Below are 21,960 nucleotides of genomic sequence, written 5' to 3'. Positions count from 1 at the left end.
GGTCTGAGGTGATACCTCATTGTTGTTTTAATTTGCATCTCTCTGATGATTAGTGACGTTGACCATTTCTTCATATGTCTCCTGGTCATTTGTATGTCCTTTTTGGAGAGGTGTCTATTTAGGTCCTCTGCCCATTTTTTAATTGGGTTCTTTGTCTTCCTTTTGTTGAATTGTATGAGCACTCTATATATATTGAAAATTAACCCCTTATCTGATGCATCATTAGTGATTATGGTCTCCCATATAGTGGGATCCCTTTCCATTTTGATGGTTGTTTCTTTTGCTGTGCAGAAGCTTTTTAGTTTGATGTAGTCCCGTGTGTTTATTTTTTTCTTTGTTCCACTTTCCTTTTTTAACCATCTCTTTTACTATTGTGCACATAGTGTCTCAGTACATATTAGTTGAATGAATGAATGAAGACTCGGTTCTTTCCCTCCCAGAGTGTACAGTCCAGTGAGGGAAGTTAATCATACACAACCCTACTGCAAAAAGTGTTGTTCAGCCACATATGAAGCCATGCAGGTTGTACTTTACATGAAGAAGCCACTCACAACACACACACAAATCGTACATTGGTATATTGCAACATTTTTCCAGCAGATATTATACCATACTCTGCTATAACAAAATTGATATAATTTCCCAACAAGGGTAACTAACATATCTTAGAGAGGGTACTTATTCTCATTTACAAAATGGCGCTCTGTAGTCAAATAAAGATGTTGCCTGTGCAGAACTGATTTCAGGCTCAACTTCCTGGCCTTGGGCTTTGAGCTTCCAAGGCCAGGGTCAAGGGGTGAGGGCATTAAAGGCTATTGCACCAAAAGATACTGTTTTTAAATCACCAGAGTATGGTCTTTAGGCTCCAAGATGCCTCTAACCACCTCTGCTTCTTGGTATTAACCTCAGCAACGTACCAGGGTTAGTATGTTTGATCAATAGAATATAGAAATAATGATTGGTCACATCCTGGATTAGGTTATCATTCCGGCCATGCTCTCTGGCCCTTGGGTCACTTACACTGTGAGAAACCGTATCATGAGCAACCCTGCGGAGTGTCCCATGTGGTGAGGAACAGGAAACTCCTGCAAATATCCATGGGAATAAACTTGAAAGTTCTGCCGCAGTCAAATCTTCAAAGACTGCAGCCTTGGCTAATGGCTTGACTGAAACTTTGAGAGAGACCCTGAGGCAGAACCACCCAGCCAGCCTGATCACATATTTCCTGTCCTCAGAAACTAACAAGATAATTAGTGTCTATTGTTTAACTGCTAGATTTGGGGGTAATTTGTAACACAGCAATAGATAACTAATTCACCTTATTAGCAGAAAAACCTATTCACCTCTTATTATAATGCAAGTAAAAGTCTGTAGAAAGCATAGAGTATCCTGTGAATCACACCTCAGGGAGAGGGAAACATTATTCTCCTGAATTATAGAAAAAAACGAAAAGTTTCAGGATATTTCCTCCTTTCTAAGTCTTTTAAAAAAAATCAAGTCCCTGAATTTTCACATTGTTATTTAACAGTCCGCAGTCACTTCATCAAGGAGACAGAGAGCTGAAGTCCCTGAAGACGTGAGCCCAAGGTAACCTCCAGCTCCCTTCCTGCAAAGGACTAAAAACAGCCCACAGGATGCTCCGTAAATAAATGATAAGCTTCTGTTATCATGCAGCTTTCCCTGAAACCCAACTTGATCTTGCTCTATCTTATAAAAATGAACCGATTCACTTTAGCTACTGGACTTGATCGGCCACTCTGTGTCTCAGGGAAGAATTCCTCCTCTCACGAATGTAGGGCAGGATGGGGGTTAGGCTTTCAAGGTGTTGAGAGGACAGGAGCATACACACACTTGTAAGGAAAGCTTGGGCTGACCCAGTGGTCCCCAGTCTGTGCTGTACAGAAACTGGACCCACAGAACGAACTACCAAAAAAAAAAAAAGAGGTTCTTGAATCAATTTTGGGAAATGCTATATTTCCCAAGTGATCCAACCCAGAAGTCAGCAAAATGTTTCTGAATGGGCCACGCAGTAAATATTTTCGGTTCTGTGGGCTGTATGGTCTCTTTCACAACTATCCCCCTCGGCCCTTGTAGCTTGCAAGCAGCCACAGACACTAAAGCTTGGCTGTGGCCAAGATCCCATAAAACCTTATTTGCAAAGACAGGCTCAGGCCGGATCTGGTCCCCAGGCTGGAGCTTGTACGGTGTTCTTATCTCTCACTGGAGTGTTAAGTACCAGGGAAGCAGGAAGGTGAACACACAGGACAGTGCTCTAGTCCTTGTCTTGAAGGATCACTGGACATTTTGGCATATGAAGGTATTGAGAATTTCCGCTCCAACGAGACATCCCTGGGTCAACTTGTTCAACTCAGCTTCCCAATGTTACTTTTCCAGAGAACCTCTTTAATGACTTTCTCTCCGCCCTGCCTCCCCACCCACCTTTACCCTCCTTTCTCTTTTCCTTTCTCTCTCTCTTTCTCTCTCTCTCTCTCTCTCTCTCTCAACTTGTCTTCTTACTGAATATCTACTAATATCTCAAGGATCAAATCAACGTGTCTTCTTACTGAATATCTATTAATAGGATCAAGTCTTCCATATGACATTCCTGGGGGGGGGGGAGAGTTACCTAAGGAAATAATGAGTTCCTAATGAGTTAGCTGATTTGCAGTGTATGTCAGCCTAAGTGAAAACTTTGAACCTAACTCCTCTGAGAACTGGCTTGGAACTCAGAACATCAATAAACACTTAAAGCAACATCCTGACTTTCATACATAGGATAGCCCCAAAGATAGAAAACTTAAAAAGCGTTGAGGTTTTTTTTTGTGCTCTTCTGTTTTGTGGGAAATTGATCGACTGGCACCTTGCCACATTTTTCTGTCCTCCACTGCCCCCCACAAGTGATGGCTACTTTTGAAATTTGCAGTAGGAAAACTATCCTTTAGGAAGTTATGGGTTAGGTCATGACCTCCAGAAAATGTCAAGGCCCTAACATATTTAAAACTTAAAACTCAAAGCTGGTTTCATTGGACAAATTAGCAAATTGAAGATTTTCTGGCAAACTGTATTGGAAACTTGTAAAACATAGATATCAGGGCCAGGTATTGTCTGAGTTCTCTTTTAAACAGAAGAAACTTGAAGTTTTTTCATTAGTGGCCTATGATTATTGGCCAAACAGACCAATCCTGTTACAGTGTGGGAGGGGATCACACCAGGGTGTGATACCAGGAGACAGGGATCACTGGAGGCCACTGGGTGGCTATCTGCCACATAAAGTATGCGAAAAAACATCTGGGAAGTAGGGTTTGTTTGCTTTTCTCCCCTGGATCTGATACTGATTACATGGCATTAAACAAAGTAATTTCTGCTCATCTAGAAATTGGGAGATTGAAAAAAATCTAACTTTTTGTGAAAATATGAGGCAATTGATCTTCATATGTGACTTCGTATATTTTCAAAGCAAGTTTACATGGATAATGCCATGCAGCAGACAATGCTGAGTGGGAAGGATCTGGTCACAGGTTGGCTGGGACCCCGTTTCCCAGAATGGGGTTACCCCTAACCTGGGATTTCAACCCAATCATTTTTTCCTCAAAGCCATGAGAATCGTCAGGAGAGTCAGACTTCCCCAATGTACTCTATTCACAGGGCTTTCCAAAGCCTGACAAGGGTGGTGGCAGTTGGTGAATGTTAAGAGTGCTGTAGTCAGCCCCCGTCGACTTACAGGCATCTCTTTTTATCTCCCAGACTTCCCTTCATCACGTGAGTCATAGAAACTTTTCCACCTCCATTTTTTTTAAAAAAAAGTTTTTTCTTTATTGATTTTACTGGGAAAGGAAGGGAGAGGGAGAGAGAGCGAAATCAATGAGAGAGAACATCGATTGGCCGTCTCTGGGGATCAAACCCGCAACCTGGGCATGTGCCCTGACTGGGAATTGAACTTGTGACCTCTTGGTGCATGGGTCAGCACTCAACCACTGAGCCACACCAGCCGCGCAACCCCTCCATTCCTGTCCTCGGATTTCCTCCTGCCTCTTTATCTCCATCACGAAACAGAGGGCAAGCAATGGGCACCTGACATCACCCACTGCAATGAGCCTCCCACCCTGGGCGCTGGTGACAGGGCTCTGCTCTGACCCCTGGGCTGCAGGCGGTAAGGAGAGGACGGCCACAGCTGTCATCGGACTGGGTTTGCCCTCCATGCTCATTGCCACCTGCAAACACCTTTTGTGGGTGCACTACCCAGGCTGAGCGTGTTCACGTGTGGGAACCGTCTGAAGTCTGTGATCTGGGACTGAACGAAAGCTGTCAGACGGAACACTTGGTGGTTCTTCTGGGTATCATCTTGTGGCTGATCCTTCTTGTGGCCATAAAAGATGTATAAAAGCAGAAAAACGTCTTTCCGTTTTTCTCCTCCCGGGAAACTAAAGATTTCATAATTCTTAAAATAAGAAACAACAAAACTGCCAAGTTTAAAATGTTATGTAGAAATAATTACCCATGAAAAGACTCATGAGTAAATTAGGGGTGAAGTTAATTCTTCCAAATACAGCCATCTATTTATTTTTATGTTTATTGTTGACACTATTATGGATGTTTCCATTTTATCCCCTTTCGCCCCGGCCCCCGCTCCTCCTCCCTCTGGTCATTGCCACACCGTTGTGTATGTCTGTGGGTCATGCATGTATGTTCTTTGGCTCATCCCTTCACCTTCCTTCATCCACGGCCATCTATGTAGAAGAATTTTGTTGCCACCTTCATTATTTTTTAATTTACATATGAAAGGAAGGAGGTGAGGTGGAGAATGGAGCCTACTTTTAAGAGAATAGGGTTCATTGCCAGCCCATATAAAAAGCATTCAAAAGCATGAAGTCAGGGGGGATAAAAATTAACCACCCAAAGTGGTGTATTTAAATGGAATACATTCCAAGAAATTGTGGAAAGGCTGCCCTCTTCAGACACACTTTTTCCCTTTTAAGTTGCTATACAATTTTCTGTATACATTTCTCTATAGGGGAAAATGGAGCAGGAGATAAAGTATTTTTAAATCGGAGCTTTACTCTCATAAATAAATGTCAAACAAGCGCATGGAAAAAATGTTATTAAGTACCTCGCGTGCCTGTCTGGACTCGCCTAGAATATGTATCTTATAAGTATTCCACATGGCTCCGGAAGCATGTAAGCCTTGAAAGCTTTAGGAGCCTGAGAGGCAATTAATTAATGGAGCTGTCTGGGGCTGAAATGTTTACCTCGGCTTTGACGTATGTAAGTGCAGTCAGAATAACCACCTGAAGTCACAATAATTGGCTTTCATGTCATTAGAATTTTTAATGGCCCTGATGAACTCTACTCTTATTCTACCCAAAACTCTTGTTTTCTGCTCCATTCCTGTCATTGCGGACAACCTGCGATGACAACGAGGGGACGCCTGTCACGCCGGAAGCTGCTGTGCAGATCTGGGACTGTGGGAAGGGAATAATCCTGCTGTCAGCAAAGATCTATACAATGCTCTCGACGGGTCCTAAGGAGAGCCGAGTGGAAATTTCCATCTGAAACACAACTTGTTTTCCTACATTTCCTGATCTGGGTTTGTCTGTTTGTTTGTCCCCCTCCTAATGTTTCCTCTTTCAAGGACCAAATGCAAGGGATGAGTCCAATATAAAAAAATGGATTGCAAGAACCACACTCAAAACCCGATTCTAATTCTTTAGTCAGTCCAGAACAAATTAGAGCAAAAAAAAAAAATGTACCAGTGAATCAGAAAATACCCCCATTGTATCATCTTCTGCAAGAAGAACAGGAAGAAATGTAGTTAGCAAGGTAGGCTCTTTTGCTTTATAATTGCAGTGAAAAGAGATGGCACATCGTATACTCCAACAGAGGTCATTGGAAAGGGAACTTCTAAAACAACTGTTTTTGAGAAACAGTTGTTTATGAAAATTGAACTGGAGTCCGTAGGAAAATGGTGTGGGGGCAATGATCACCGCTGATTTCCATTCTATCTGTAACATGCATGTGCATTTGTGCAGAGGGACATAAATACAGAACGCAGTTGTATCTAATTCGAGGTGACTGGGCTGAAAAGAAATGCATGCCAACGTGTTTCTCCTCTGGCTCCTAAGATTCCGCTCCATGTATATTTGATGGACTAGAAGTTTTATGATGGTTAAAATAAGAGTAAATACATTATCCGGATTGAAATGCTCATCATTGGCCAGGAATCCTCTATTTTTCTTTGAATGGATACTGAACACTTGCCATTCTGAAGGCCATTCTAGCAGAGCAGCAAATTCTCATGCTCCCAGATTCTAATGTCCTAAACTAAGATTGGGAGATAACCAGACTGCGAATATGACCCAAGCGTCACATCTATTCGGAGCCTGAATTCACAGCATTTGGGCAGAAAAGCCAGCATGACACCAAATGCTGAGCTCAGGGGATACACCTATACGCAGGGATAAAATGAGAACATTTCAGAGGGAGCTGAAAGAAGGCACTTTCTTCTCTAGTGCAAGGCCTTGAGGTGGAGAGAAGTTAATCACACATTCCATAACTTCTGGGATTTCTAATGCGTGCACATTTGCTTCTGTAACTAAAATCCTGTAAAACATTATGAATATCTAACCAACTATAGAGGCTGCACACACGAGCCCGCGTCCTCCTGCAGAGGTAAACACACATCTTTAACAGTGAGTTCAGGAAGGCCATCCAGTTTCAGAGCTGAAACCAGTTAGTTTTTTTAATTGGAATTGGCTGTCTTGGCCTTCGTCTACTAATTATTTTAAATACAACTTTGAGGTGTTATCATTGATGTGTCCACTCTAAAGAGTAGTACGGCCCAGCCAGTGTGGCTCAGTGGTTGAGCATTGACCCATGCACCAGGAGGTCACCAGTTCAATTCCCGGTCAGGGCACATGCCCAGGTTGTGGGCCAAATCCTCAGTGGGGGGCATGAAGGAGGCGGTCAATTGATGTTCTCTCTCATCGATGTTTCTCTCTCTCTCTCCCTCTTCTTCAATAAAGAAGAAGGAAACAAAGAGTAGTGCAAGAAACCCTAAGGTACCCAGGACATGTGTAAAGGTAAGTTCATGGGTGATGCTGGGAGAAGCCTGCTTGACAGGCAGGTACTGTAACCACTGGACGTCCCAGCCTCTCCAGGTCTCTGTCCTTTGATTAGCAAGTGATACAAGGCAACATATTATGCTCAAGATTTCAGCAGCATCCTTTTTAAAGGCTCCGAAAACCCTTCTTCTCTCACATACACATTAAATAAGCCAGCCTTCATGCCAATTTCCCCGCACAGACAAACCATTACGGGCTACAGTTACCATGGCACAGACACACACCGGGGAAAATCCCCTCGCACAGAAGGGTCGTTTTTGTGATTAACTGGTAGAATCAAAAGGAGAAGGGAAAAAAAAACAGAGCTGGAGCTCAAGCCAGGCACAGCTATTTGTCCCGCACGAAAAAATATTCATAAAAACAAACAGTGCGTGGAGCCAGTATGGCAAATTTTAGACACGAGCATGCTTTTATAATCACTTATATAAAACGCGAGGAGGGGGACAGAAAGGGGTCGGCGGTGCTGTTGTCCTGTGTTGCGTACTCCACAGCTTCATCACTGAGGGAGCAGAAGTCGAGGGGAACTTCGCGCCTTCCCAGCGAGCAGGGAGGCGTGCGAGCAACGGTGTGTACCCGAATGCACGCTTAGTTCTGGTGGTACACACAACTCTTAATCCCCAAGGCCAAAGCACTCAGGTCTGGATAGAAAGCAAAGGCCTATGGTGGCACCGTGGAAGCAGCTGGATTTCTGAGAGCTAGCACCTGCCTTCCAGCTGCTGGTGCAGGGTTTGTTCCCACTGTGCCAGGGCCAAGGTCTGCGCATAACCTCAGACTCAGAACACTGGAGCTAGAAATACCTGCAGTGGGCGTCCTGATTTTCTTGCCCAAGCCCCATGCCTACGTTGTTTTTATAACAATGTATTCCTTTGAGAAACTCCCCCACTCGACTGAGCAGTTCAGGTGCCTTGTCCTCCGGCAACCTGAGCCTGCCAGACAGTTTCTTCACCAAGAATCTGGATCTTGAGAGGAATGGCCCAAGGGCACCTGGAGATGATTCATCCTGATGGTGGTGCCCTGGAGAGACCATTCATTAGTTTCCCGAACCACTAGATCCCTGGAGCTTCTCTCCTTGTTGCCTTTTCCAAGCGCTCGAGGCTCATTTTTTTTCTTTTAGATTCAATTCTATGACCTACCCCATATCCTTCCAATAAATTCCACTTTGCTTCAGTTAACCAGGGTTCGTTTTTTTTGGCTTGAAACCAAAGTACCATAACTGATACAGAACCTCATGGAGCACCTTGTTTCCAATTCCTTTTCACCCTTCACTGCACACTATTTATCAAGTTATGCTCATTATAGGTGACTGTTTTCTCTCTCCACGTACATATTGTAATAGATTACAGTGTATTATATTCTGCTATATATCCCATTCAACTGTACTCTACTCTACTATATTATACTATACCATAGTTTTGCATCCTTAAAAGTAATGATATACTTGTTATTATTTCAATTACATTGGCGATGAGGAGGTAATTGAAAGTACAATAGTTAAATCAGCGATGCACGGAGACCTGAACCGCGGATGTTGTTAAACCACAGATGATCCCTATGCCCAGACTGCTTATTCCGTGGGCCTGGGGCTGGGGTGGTGGGGGAACAGCTTTTCTAACAAGTTCCTAGACGATGAGGTTGCTGGTCCAGGGCTTCATTTGAGTAGCCGTAGATTGTCAAAGCTTCTCAAACTCGAACATGCTAGCAGATCACCTGGGGAGTAGGTTCTGATTGAGCAGGTCTGAGGTGGGGCCCAAGTCTCGGAATTTCTAACGAGCTCCGAGTGATGCTGCCGCTGCCAGACCACACTGAGCGAGGATTACATCGCTGCCCCAGATCACACAGCCGGCCCCTGACAGCATCACTTGACTTCAGCTCCACCTTCTCTTATTCACCCTACTCTCGCCCCTAAGAAAACCTGGTCTTTGCAGATGAGAAACACAAATCCCAGAAGGATCACACACTTCACCAGCTCTCACAGCTGGCTAGTTATATATTCAACAGGACACAGCCCCCGCCTTGGACCACCATCCCAAGGTTGCTTTCCTGTGTAGTGTTCAATATTCACAAAGTACTGTATGCGCATATCCATTCTGTATTAAATCCTGACAGCACCACTAAGAAATGGGCAAGGCCAACACTCATTCACTTTCCACAGATGGGACAGCCAAGTGAGGTGCAGAGTGGAGCAAGGACTTGTTTACGATCACTCAGTTAAAAGGTGCCAAAGCTTGATTTGTCCAAAAGAAATTCTAGTGCCCAGTGCAGTGTCCCCACCACCTACAAGAGCTGCCTCCCAGAGGAGGCAAGTCACGTCCTTACTCTGAAAGGGAGGTGGGAGAACCTCCCACAGCTAAGCATGGGGACCCAAGACTGGAGACCAGGCATCAGAACCACTGCCAGGTCCACTAGCCCTGTCTGGCTCATGGAGGCATTTTCTCTGGTCCACCCAGTGTTTGTTCGGTTTGTTGGTTAGTCAGTTGCCTGTGTTTAGTTATTGGGAAGATGTACGTGATAAAGCAACCACAAGAGTGGTCAGGAGGACTTATATGATGGTAAACAGACCACTGCCCTGTTCTTCAGTTCATCGCAGTCCCCATTCAGCCCGCATCCAGGGGACCCTGTAGCTGTTTGACGTGAGAAGGTAACAAAAACAAAACCAGAGATCCCAGGCCAGGGCGGTCAAATGTCAATGTTTCCCTGGACTGTTGGATTGGGAGGTGCAGAACTGAACCATGTCAGGTTAAAGTAGCGAAGAAGACAAGCCCAGAATACATGCCCCTGAGTCTGTGGTTCCGTGAAGGCGGCCCCTCGCCTTTGAATGACAGCTGGGCTCCTGGACCCTCCCCTTTCTCTCATAAGCACAGGTTGCTAATACTGCTGTTCCTGCGGAACTAACGACCGCATCCCCACTCATCCTGGAGTTTTAGTACCTCAGCTGGTCACTCTTTGCAGGTTTCTGGAAAATTCTGCCTTTGTTAAAAACAAAAAACAAAAAAAATGCGTTTTCTCAAACTTCCTGGATTAGTGGTCCCTGTTGCACACAGCCAAGTATGTTCCTGAACGAGGTCAAGGATCCAGATGGCAAAATCCTGCTTTAGCAGAATTTTAAATCGTCGAGTCAACAGCCAACGTAATGCCACACTTCTGTGTAAATGACTGAACAATTAGAAGCACGTTGGTTGTAATTCCAGGCTGAGTCCAGCCCGGGATGCAGCTCGCTCCCGTGGTGGCGGCTGTTAAAGGGCATTACAGAGGCATATCCGTAAGCAGATTGGCAGCTGAGCTTTAGAGCCATAACATTTATGCAAGGAATTTAAACACTGACTCCTCTTTGTTTAAGACAAAAGGTTTGCCCATAATTCAGCACACCTTTAAGACCCCAGTCACGTGGTGTGTGTGTGTGTGTGTGTGTGTGTGTGTGTGTGTGTGTGTGTGTTGAGAGTCAGCCCGAGGAGGAAACAGCTCTACCCTCTAGTGTTCTTGCAGCCTGAAGGTAGAAATAATGAGCCTGCAGAAGGGAGTGACAGATTTTATCTCAGAGACACTGACCTGAATGACTCCATTAGCATTGTTCCAAACGGAGAGACGCCCTCCCTCTATGGGGATCGGAGGAGGCTGCTGGGGAGACAGGAGGCAGCTTCCATTTGGAACCAGATCCTTCCCAGTACCAAGGACATGTCGTGCCCTTGCCCCCACATCCCACAGAAACCAGGCCCTACATACGTGCGATGCGCCTGCGGGAGAGGGCGTGTTAGCCACCTCCTCCCTGCTCCGACTGGGATCCATAACCCTTTGTGGCCCACATCATGGGGGTCCAGGCCAACCAATGTGATGAATGCCTTCCAGCTAAGCCCCAAGGTTTATCATTCACCAATTTCCCTTCTGGGATCCTTTCCTTCTGGAAGATCAAAGCCATTTGTCCTCCCCAGAAATCTGAGTTTCCAGAGAAAACCATTCTTTCCAGTTCTGAACCACAGAGGGAGAGGGAGATAAAGCAGGGAGGGGAGGGTGATGAAGAGGAGAGAGGTTCCACCCACACATACACACACATGTACACAGGAACACACATACACACACGGACACATGAACACATATGCACACACAGATACAAACACTGCATCATTAAAGACTCCAAGCAAAAGCACCTCATTCTGTAAGGTAAAGACCCCAAAATCTGAGATAAGAGTCCACTAGACTTTCACCTTTTGAGTGCTAGATGATTTTCAATTCAGGGATGCTGCAAATGGGTAAGTCTGGAGTTCGACATGGCTGTCGTTCCAACTTCGACCACTTCCTTGCTATGGGACCTCGTACAGGTTTAAGTAACTTGCTTAAATACCTCTGAGGGTCTCAGTTTCTTTAACATAAAAATGAAGATATTAGTTCCTACTTTGCAGAATCGTTTTGTAAATTAAATACAAAAAGCCTGGCCGGTGTAGCTCAGGGATGGAGCATCAGCCCATGCACCAAGAGGTTGCCAGTTGATTCCTGGTCAGGGCACATGCCCAGGTTGTGGGCCTGATCCCCAGTGGGGGGCGTGCAGGAGGCGACCAATCAATGTTCTCTCTCATCAATGTTTCTATCTCTCTCTCCCTCTCCCTTTTTCTGTCTCTAAAATCAATAAAGAAAAAAATAATTAAATACAAAAAGGAATTGTGCAGCCAGAGCAGTGCCTGGTACATATAAGAAGTGTAAGAAATGTAATTATAATAACTGTAATAACAATTATATGTGAACAGGCTCTAGAAATGCACAGTCAAGAATTCCCCATCAGAGGTAACCCCTACACATGCAAGGCTTACAGATGAGGTTCCTCCCTGCCTTCTATCCATATTGCCAAGCGAAAGCTTTCTCAAGCTGTATTCCTTCCCAAGGACGGTTTTGGGACCGTCTACATTGCTGGACGGCTTGATTCATGACTGAGCCTAATAAGAGTCTGAGGATGCTGAGTGGCGGCTCCGTGGCAGGACTAACTAGGAGGGACATGTTGGATGCGCCCCAAGACAAGATAACTCCTCGCTCCGGGGAGCATCTCAGCATGTTCGAACCTGCCGGAAACCACGGAATAAATATAGTACCTTGACCAGTAGCATTATTTTTCCTGGATGGTAAGTCATTGCAAATGTAATTTTTAAAGCACAACAAACATGGATATGAATTAAGTGAAAGGAGAAAAATGCATAAAAATTTAAACTTAAAAATACAAAACTTCAAGAGAAAGTTAGGCCTGTAGGAGTTATATCAAGCTCTTATAGGAGGACACAGGCAGGCTCCCTCCTTTGCCCTTAGGGTTCCTGGGGGGCACCCACTGAGTCCCAATCAACCGCAAGACAACAGCTAAGCTGGATGTTGGTTTTGCTATTTCATTGGTGAAGAATCGTGCACAATTGATCCACAGTGACAGGAAAGACATTGGTGGTTTCCTAAGGCCAGGACTGGAGGAACAGACCACAGAGGGGCACGAAGGAGCGTTTTGGGGCAACAAATATTCCACATCTCAATAATAGTAGTGATTACATGGTTGTACACACTTGTCATAAAACTGTATAACAAAAATAAGTATCGTTTATTATACATAAATATAGCAAAATAACACTGATTTTTAAAAGCCTCTGGATTTTTAAAACTCTACACAATGGAATACTACTTGGCCATAAAAAAGAAGGAAATCCTACCCTTTATGATAGCATGGAGGGACCTGGAAAGCACTATGCTAGGTGAAATAAGACAGTCAGAGAAAGACAAGTACCACATGATTTCACTCATATGTGGGATCTAACGAACAAAATGAACGAATGAGCAAAATACAAACTCATAGAGAGCAGGCTGACAGCTGTCAGGGATGGAGCCTGGGGAGGTGGGAGGTGGGAGGTGGAGGGATTGAGCAACAGAGAAAAAACTCATGGACACGAACAACAGTGTGGTGGCAGCCGGGGGAGGGGAGCAGGGGGGGAGGGGGAGGGAAACAGGGGGATAAATGGTGATGGATGGAGACTTGACGGGGTGATATACACACAACACAGTGTACAGATGATGTGTTGTAGGACTGTGCACCTGAAACCAGTAATTTTGTTAACCAGCATCACCCCAATAAACTCAGTACAAAATTTAAAAGTTTAAAGGAGACTGTTGACTATCAATCCAATGGCAGGTAGAAAATTGGACCCTGTTCCAAAGTAGAACATTGTGGGGATGGGCTGGATAGAGACCAAGTGGAGAGGGTGGGGGAGGAGGGGACAGTGCTGAGCTATAATGAGCAAGTGAGATCCTAGGGGACAGTGTAGAGAAATGTCTCATCAGGGAAAGAAGAGAAAGCCGTAAGAGGAAGAAGAGAAGGTAACAGGGGTGAGCTAGTGAGCAGAATGGGGCGGGGCGAGGGCCTCAGCACGAAGACAGGGAGCAGGAGAGGGAGGTAGCTGGACACAGAGGCATTTCCAGACACAGCCTCTGGTTCTCTGAGCCACCCAGGCCACCCTGTCCACACGTCATTACCCAGAGAGCCCTGAACACGGAAGCTGTCCCTTGGTCTGGCTCCACGGGCCATTCTCCCTGCTATGAGATATTCTCCTGCCAAGCGTGGCTTCAGCACGGGGTTCCATACGTAAAGTGCTGGACTTGATCTTAGCTCCTGATTAGTCCCTAAGGTTTTCCAATCCGAAGGAAAGATGAGTGACGAGGCTTCTTGGGCTGGGGGTGGAGGGAGGTCGGGGGAGAAAGAAGAAAGAAAAAACCAACCTGAAGTGTGTTGCCACGTCGCTTCTGATGTTTCAGCGTTAATTTGGAAATTGGCTTCAACTTGTTCTGAACCTTCCCACAGAAATATATTCCACTGAACACTGAAGTGTTTTAAAAATACTGGCGCACTCTGGTAACCGTCTGTCACTCTTTGCGGCACATAGCAATTTAAAATTATTGGAGCTCTTAAATTAAGTGCTTAAATTTGAAGGTGATCACCACTCCGAGCATGTGGATTGCACAGCCATCTCGGCTCCAACAGTGCTTCAATTTTCTTTAAGCAGGTCATTCTGGGGAGCGATAAGGGAGGCTGATTGCCCAGCATGCATTGATTTCAAACTACTGGAGTTGTCGATTCATTTCTACAAAGCACTTCTGTTTGGGTGCAATCTCGCTCCGACGGCTTAAATTGGGCCAAATTGGTCCATACTGCACATGCCCAAAACGCTAATGTACTTTGGTAATCTGCCTTTCTGGGGACGAAATTCGCAATCATTTCTGGCTGAGCCAAAAAACAGCACACCAGCTGATGAATTTGCTTTTCAAAATGCAAGGTCATCTAGGTGGGATCTCCTGTGTGTCTAATGTCAAAAGATAGAAAGGGAATATAGGTATTGTTTGTTTGTTTTTTCCCCAGAGATATTTGGCCCAACACATGGTATTCCACTTCCCCCAAATAATCTGAGCTTTATCAGAATGGAATGCCTGTTCTCGAAGTCTGTGTCCTTGCTGGAACCCACAAGCTAACATTTCATGGCACCGGAAATCCTGAGAAGTCTCCAGGTTTAGCAAGATGACTGTACATGGCACAGAAAAAGCTTTTCTCTAATCAAATATTCCCTAGTCAAGTAACAAGAAAAAGCAAAAAAAAAAAAAAAATTAACTAAACAGAGTGTTTAAAAGAAAAGAAAAAAAAAGGCAGTAGACAAAATGTCTTATATAATGAATCCCAAAGTATCCCATTATCAGGTTTTACAAGGACATGCTTTTCTCTTAAAATTAAGTGGGGAAATGCTGACTCAACTACTACAAAAAAATAATAATAGCTAACACGTACTGAACACTCTGTTGATCTCATGGGGTTCTCACAGCACCCCAGGAGGTGACTATGACAGCCCCCATTTTTTACTATCATATAGAACTTGTCTTCTCATTTATTAAGAATAGATTTCGAGCCCTGGTCAGTTTGGCTCAGCGGTTAGAGTGTCGGCCTGCAGTCCAGAGAGACCTGGGTTTGGTTCCCACTAAGGGCATGTACCATGGTTGCAGTTTGTCCCCAGCCCTGTTTGGGTCGTGCAGGAGGCAGCCACTCGATGTGTCCCTTTCACATTGATGTTTCTCTCTCTCTCCCTCCCACTCTATCTGACCAAAATATGGAAAAATATCCTCGGGTGAGGATAAAAAAAAAAAAAAAAAAAGAATAGATTTCGATATGTACAAAAAAATAGTGTAAGGGATGTCTGAGTAAGAAAACACACACACACACACACACACACACACACTCTCAGAGGGCTTCTTTATCACAGCTGCAGTGAGGTATAGCATGCCTACTATAAACTCAGCCATGGCGTCTGCATGGTTCAAGTGGTGTCTAGTACATTCGTACAGTTCTACCATCATCTCCACAATTCAATGTTAGAACGTTTCCATCATCCCCAAAAGTTCCTTCATGTCCTTTTTCAGCCAACCCCCGATATCACCCCAAGGTCCAAGCAAACCCTGATTTGAACTTTTCAGATACATGCAAATGGAATCATACTCTATGTAGGCTCCTATGCCCATCTTCGTTCATGTAGTCTAATGCTTTTGAAAGTTGTGTTGTAGCATGTATCAGTAGTTCTTTCCTCTTTCTTGCTGAAGAATATTCCACCACAGAGTTACAGCACAGTTGGTGGACATGTGGGATGTCACTGTTTTGTGCTATTATAAATAACAGTGCTATGACCACTTTGGTACCTGTCTTTGTGTGGACACATGTTGTAAATTAACTTTAATTATGTGGATTAGTGATACATCGGGTAAGTTTATCTTTATAAGAAACTGGTAAACTGTTTTACAAAGTGGCTAAATATCATTTTACCTTTCCATCCGCAACGGCTATCATCCCGTTTTACCGGAGAAGAGGGGGCGCAGCAGGATCAAGTACTTTGTCCAAGATTACACCCTAGTATCTGCAAAGCAGGGGTCTGATGCTGAGATTCCTGAACATAACTTCCGAGTAGCGTAGGTTATTTGAGGTTAAACAGATTTCCCTGTTCTTGGCCTCCAGGGAGATTGACTTCCCTGTGTGGTAGGAACTTCCCAGAGGAGATGCTGTGCCGTCCTTCCTGACAGGCTTTGCCCATATGACACTTAGGACTTGTCTTCTGCTGGGTTCCCAAGATGCAGAGCCTCAGACAAGGACCTAGGTATATAGGATGTTTCAAAGCAATATAGTGAGGGAAGCAGGATAGAAAAAAGAAAGAAGCTAATCGAGGATGAGATTTCAGGTAGAGTCCAGCTCTAGCCTAATTGGGGGTAAGGAGCAGCTCTGAACATAAACTACCAAACAGAATTATCCAAGGGGCCAGCATTTGGTTCCCCAAGTCAGCCAGTAATTGACTGTGGGTTGCAGTCCTTGGTGGGAAGAGAGAAGGGCTTATAATCGTCTATCCTTCATGCCTCCCGAAGGTGGAGAGCAATGCTCAGGGGTGGTGGCTGTTCGTAGCCATTGCAGTCAACTCACTGGGTGCACTGTACTAGAAGTAGGATGTGGGCGGGACACTCACAGCATCCGCTACAGTCAACTGCTTACCCTCTCATAGAAGTTAACACATCAAGCTCCTTCTTACCTCTGGGCCCTTGCACTTGCTATTCTGACTTGAAAACCTTACCCCAATCCCAACAAAAGCACACTGGCCTCTTCTTACCCCGAGGTCTTAGCTCAAATGTCAATTGGAAAAAACAGGAGGAGGAAAGGATGGTGAGAATGGGGGTGAAGGAGGTAGTCATCAAAACTGGCTCTACCCTCCCTTTCTGCAGGACTGGGTCTCTCTGATCTCTCATCCTCAGTCACCAGATACCTACAACGACAGCAAAGCATGCCACCAGAAGGCACTTCCTTCTACACTGAGTCACCTTTCTCAGAATCACAGGCCTCCTGTGTGTCTGTGTATAGCACTCAGGACAGGATAGGTTATGCTGCAGTAACAAATAACCCCCAATTCTCAGTGGCTCAACATAAAAACAATGTATTTCTTATTTGTACTAAATATCTATTGTAAGTCACCAGAGGAGGAGCGAGACGGAGGTATTCTGCTCCCAAAGTCCCTCACCCCAAGGCCTGGCTGACAGATCAGCCACCCATCTGAATGGTGCCCAGCCCAAGGGGCAGAGAGTGTTTCAGAGGCACTAGCCTCAGCAGTTAGATACCCCAGGCCAGAAGCAGCTCATGTCACTTCTGTTCACAACTCATTGGTTAGAACTGCTCATGGGGCCTTGACTTGATACAAAAGGTTTGTGAAGTGTCGGGGTCCTAGGGGCTCAGAAGAGAAGAGACCATGGAAGACCTTGAAGCCTTCCTTTAAGGCTTGCCTTCATCTGATTCCTAAATAGTGTGGTTCTGGTCACTGTTTCCAGTCAATAAAATATCTCCCTCTCTTGCCCTGGCCGGTTTGGCTCAGCGGTTAGAGCATCGGCCTGCGGTCCCGAGAGACCCGGGTTCGGTTCCCGCTAAGGGCACGTACCTCAGTTGCAGTTTGTCCCCGGCCCTGGTTGGTCGTGCGGGTGGCAGCCACTCGGTGTGTCCCTTTCACATCGATGTTTCTCTCTCTCTCTTCCTCTCTCTCCCTCCCGCTCTATCTGAACAAAGAATGAAAAAGTGTCCTCGGGTGAGGATAAAAAAAAAAAAAAAAAAAATCTCCCTCTCCAGTGGCCTCCAGAATTAAACTGGTTTTGGAAAGCACAGAGCTGCTAATATGTAAAGATACAGAACAGCCCTGGCCAGTTTGGCTCAGCGGTTAGAGCGTCGGCCTGCGGTCCAGAGAGACCCGGGTTTGGTTTCCGCTAGGGGCACGTACCTCAGTTGCAGTTTGTCCCCGGCCCTGGTTGGTCGTGCGGGTGGCAGCCACTCGATGTGTCCCTTCACATCGATGTTTCTTTCTCTGTCTCCCTTCCTCTCTCTCCCTCCCACTCTATCTGTACAAAAAATGGAAAAATATCCTCGGGTGAGGATAAAAAAAAATTAAAAAAAAAAAAAAAAAGATACAGAACAGTTGAAGAAGGCGCGATCGGTGGTTAACGAGCTAGCGAGCACTTTCAAGACGACACTAAGGAACTAGGACTAAATCCCAAGTCATCAGCTAAGAGTGTCTGCAGTATTTTAAAAGGCACAGACCATTTCCACTTCGCTGTGAGGAAGAGAAACTTGGCTTGCTTCTATTTCTCAGGTAAATGAAGGTCAAGAAGGCCATAAAACTTATTTTAAGACCAAGCCAGGACGGGGATCTGACAAGGTTATAGAACACACACACCTTAGTTAAAGTTCCCAAGTAAAGAGAAAGAATTTAAGTACTTGCTGATATTACTCTCCATGTAAAGAAAGTCTTTCAAAATTCTGTATCACACACACACACACACACACAAAAAAGCCTCTGCACTTAAAATAAGTCATCTTTTTCAAGGTACTTAGATTTATGATGCAAAGGTAGCTTTTAACGTAACTGTTATTTTTCCCCAGGACCTTCCACACACACAACGGCCAATTAGGAGAACTTTCTTTTGCTATTCAGCATGTATGTGGCTGCTGAAGTGCACTTTATATCCGTTTTTATAAAATTAGCTAAATTTAGGATCCTTCCCCACTTGCCTGTGAGTTACCTAGAACGACAAGAAATTCTGAATATTGGGGGAATAAATGGATCTAAGAGACCACAGTCTATTGACGTAGTATTGAGGTGTGGTAAGCTATCCATATCAGCAAAATTATCTCCCGAGGTTTCGATTAAGAGGGATCACAGAAAATGCCCAGTTGTTTCCATGGATATAGCAGAAATTCAAGAAATGCGATGACCCACCCAAGAGTCGAATTGTATACTGTCTAATTTTGCTTAGGTTTGCTCTTCAGTGAAAGTAGCTGAATATCTGAAGGAGGCGATCACCCCTCAGTTACTTACTGGTTCTTGATTGTGTTTCATCCATCCTTTGGCCCCACACACCTCACTCAGTGATAACACGAAAGACATAATACATGGTTAGGCCATGGCCTCTTTGTTTGGTCCTATTTGCGGAGTGTCGCTTGTTCAACTCCCTTAGAGCGATGAACAGAGAATGGACACTGGCTTTTAATAATATACAGTCTGGCTGCTATCTCTGTCCCCTCAGTCCCTCTACGCTGGCCTCTCTGCTTTTCCTCAAAAATGCCACATCCGTCGAGGCCTGCAGATGTCCTGTAAAATGAAGGTGTTTGACTCTTAAAAAATTAGAACATCTGGCCACTGAGGCCATGGAGGTTGAAGTTGAGTGGCAGCTGTCCACTTTAGCCTGGGCATGGACGCTCTCGTTGGCCACCAGCCAGTGGTGTGCCTCTGGTATATGTTTAAGAGCCAGCTCTCAGGAGAGACAGAGCCCTGACCCGCAGTGTTTGCCAGTTTGGATGGTATGAATACTACCGCCGTGGTTGATTTCCAGCTATCATTGGCACATCAACCAATTTACACATGTCCTGAAAATTTAGCCATTGGCTCTCATGAGCTGGTCCAAGCATACTATGGGACAAGCATATGCTATCATAGTCCCAGGACATCACCCAATGTGGTTATATGAATTCAAATCATACCTGCTTTACACACTACCCTTCTGGGCTCTGTAGACATTTAAATTAGTCATGATGGAACTACATGACCCTAGGTTGTTCCAGCTACGACCTTAGGTGATTCCATGACTGACAGGGACACATCTCAGAGAACACTTTCTACACTAATATCAGGACAGTCAGATATTGCCTCACTATTTTTATATCTAGAAGATTGGAATTTCTTATCGGGGATTCAGATTTGACTCTCCAATCTCCACTATCTTATCCTTATATTACTGTAACAGCTTCTTGGCTAGTCTCTCCTGCTCCATTCCTTATGTCAACCCTTTCCGCAGCTAGGCTAAAATCATCGTCCTCCAACAGCTGAATGAAGCCCTCCATCACCATTTCCATCATGTCACTTCCTTCCTAGGCAAGCCTCATAAGCTTCCTGGGGCTTGTCATATCTAATCCAAACCCCTCAGCTTGGCATTCAAACCTGTCCGCCCATAAGCAAGAGCAATAATCCTGGGCTATTGTGGCCTCTCATAACACCACTGAAGGTCTTTGAAATCCCTATAGACCCTCCACATTGCATCTCAATTTCCTTATTCACAGAAGACAGCAGTAACTCTAATTCTCATCTTTCATCAGACTCCTGGAAATCAGAGTATTTGGTAAGCATGCTGTCTGAATACTAAGTGCCAGGATGTTCCACTTGCTCTTTTAACACGTGCATGTCCCTGATAAATCACAAATCCCTCTAAAGACAGGTAAATGGAAAGGGATAAACATTTCATTTTAACACCTTCAGGGCCATCAGCAAGACAAGCCTTCAGACACCCTGCTATTTTCAGAAAGTACTGAGCTTCTCTTCTCCCCAAGTTCTACTTGCAGTTTTTGGTGTCTTTAACCAGAGTCTGTTCAGGAAACTATCTTCTAAGCCCACATAATAGCAATCAGAGAAGGTCCTGCAAGTTGGGTCCCTTGGTGCATCCTACTTGCCATATACCAGGATTTGGGACCAACTCTTCGATATTATATCCTGTGCGTTGAGAACCGGACTTTACTGAGGAAAGAAGAAACTCACAAAGACAGGATACAGAAGATGCTGTTAAGGTCCCAACCTAGCATACCTGAGTCCACCTACAGCTATGCTAGGCAGTTTCCCGCATGCAGGAGCCTCCTACCTTAAGCACCTGTCATCACTCTCCAGCTCTACCTCAGGGCTTTCTCCCAGAAGCACCTGAGCTTGCTAGGTAGCAAGTAGGTACAACCAGAAAGTGCAAGGAAATTAATGTCCTCAGGGACAGCTTGTACCAACTGGGGGATGGCACTAAGTGGATAAATGCCCAATTCTCCATTCTTTGGAAGGACACTTCTGAAGTCATTCTGTGTTGTTCTTCAGAAGGTCCCAGAGGCAAGGAGCCTTATTTACCCACAGCAGTAATCTACTCATCAATATACATTTTATTAGCTTTCTTCTGTGTCTATTCTCATGTTCTTCACATGTGTTTCTTTGTTTTTTCTAATAAGCAACCTGAATCCACATCTTGGGCTCTGCTTTTGAGAAACCAGAACTAAGATATGGTGTCAGCGAGAGAAGAGAAGGTGCAAGTCTCCATCCTCACACTCTCCCTATGGGGAGTGAGCTAGGTCCAGAGTAATCACCTGGTCATGCAGTAATGGACTTTTGTTCCAGTGGAGGATTCCCCACCATGCTGTGTCTCCCATCTTATAGATCAATGGTTCTAAACTAAGGACTATTTTGAGCCCCCGGGGACAGTTGATAGTATCTGGTGATATCTAGGTTATCACAACTGGGGATGAGGGTTGCTACTAGTATCTAGTGGGTTAAGGCCAGGGATGCTACTAAACATTTTACAGTGCTCTGAACAGCCCCTTGCAACAAAGAATTATCTGGGCCAAAATGCCAATAGTGTCAAGGTTGAGAAATCTTGTCATAGAGCAAGCATAAGAGAGACTTGGTCCATGGGAAATAATCAGACCATTTTGGTACCAGTCAGTCTAGATTTTGGGGTCGGCGATTTACAGAAGGTATCTGGGAGCAATATCTCCCCAACAGCTGGAGGCCCTCGGGAAGTTGGAGTTCTCAAGACAGGAGACACCCCAGTGCTGTGGGAAGCCAAGCTTGGGGTGCGCCTGCGTGCTGGCACAAGACAGACCCTGGGCTGGCGCTTGTACACGTAACTCAGAGTGAATCCCCAGAGCCATTTCTCACTCCTGCACCACAGAAGGAACATTTCACCTAGCCCTCTGATCCCTTCTAAGTTAGGCCTGCAAACAACAGTAACAATATTTTATTTTTAAAAACTC

Source organism: Molossus molossus, unplaced genomic scaffold (genome assembly GCF_014108415.1).
Source record: "Molossus molossus isolate mMolMol1 unplaced genomic scaffold, mMolMol1.p scaffold_m16_p_18, whole genome shotgun sequence".
NCBI lineage: Eukaryota > Metazoa > Chordata > Mammalia > Chiroptera > Molossidae > Molossus > Molossus molossus.
The sequence above is the reverse complement of the archived record's forward strand: the minus strand, read 5'-3'. Positions refer to the sequence as shown.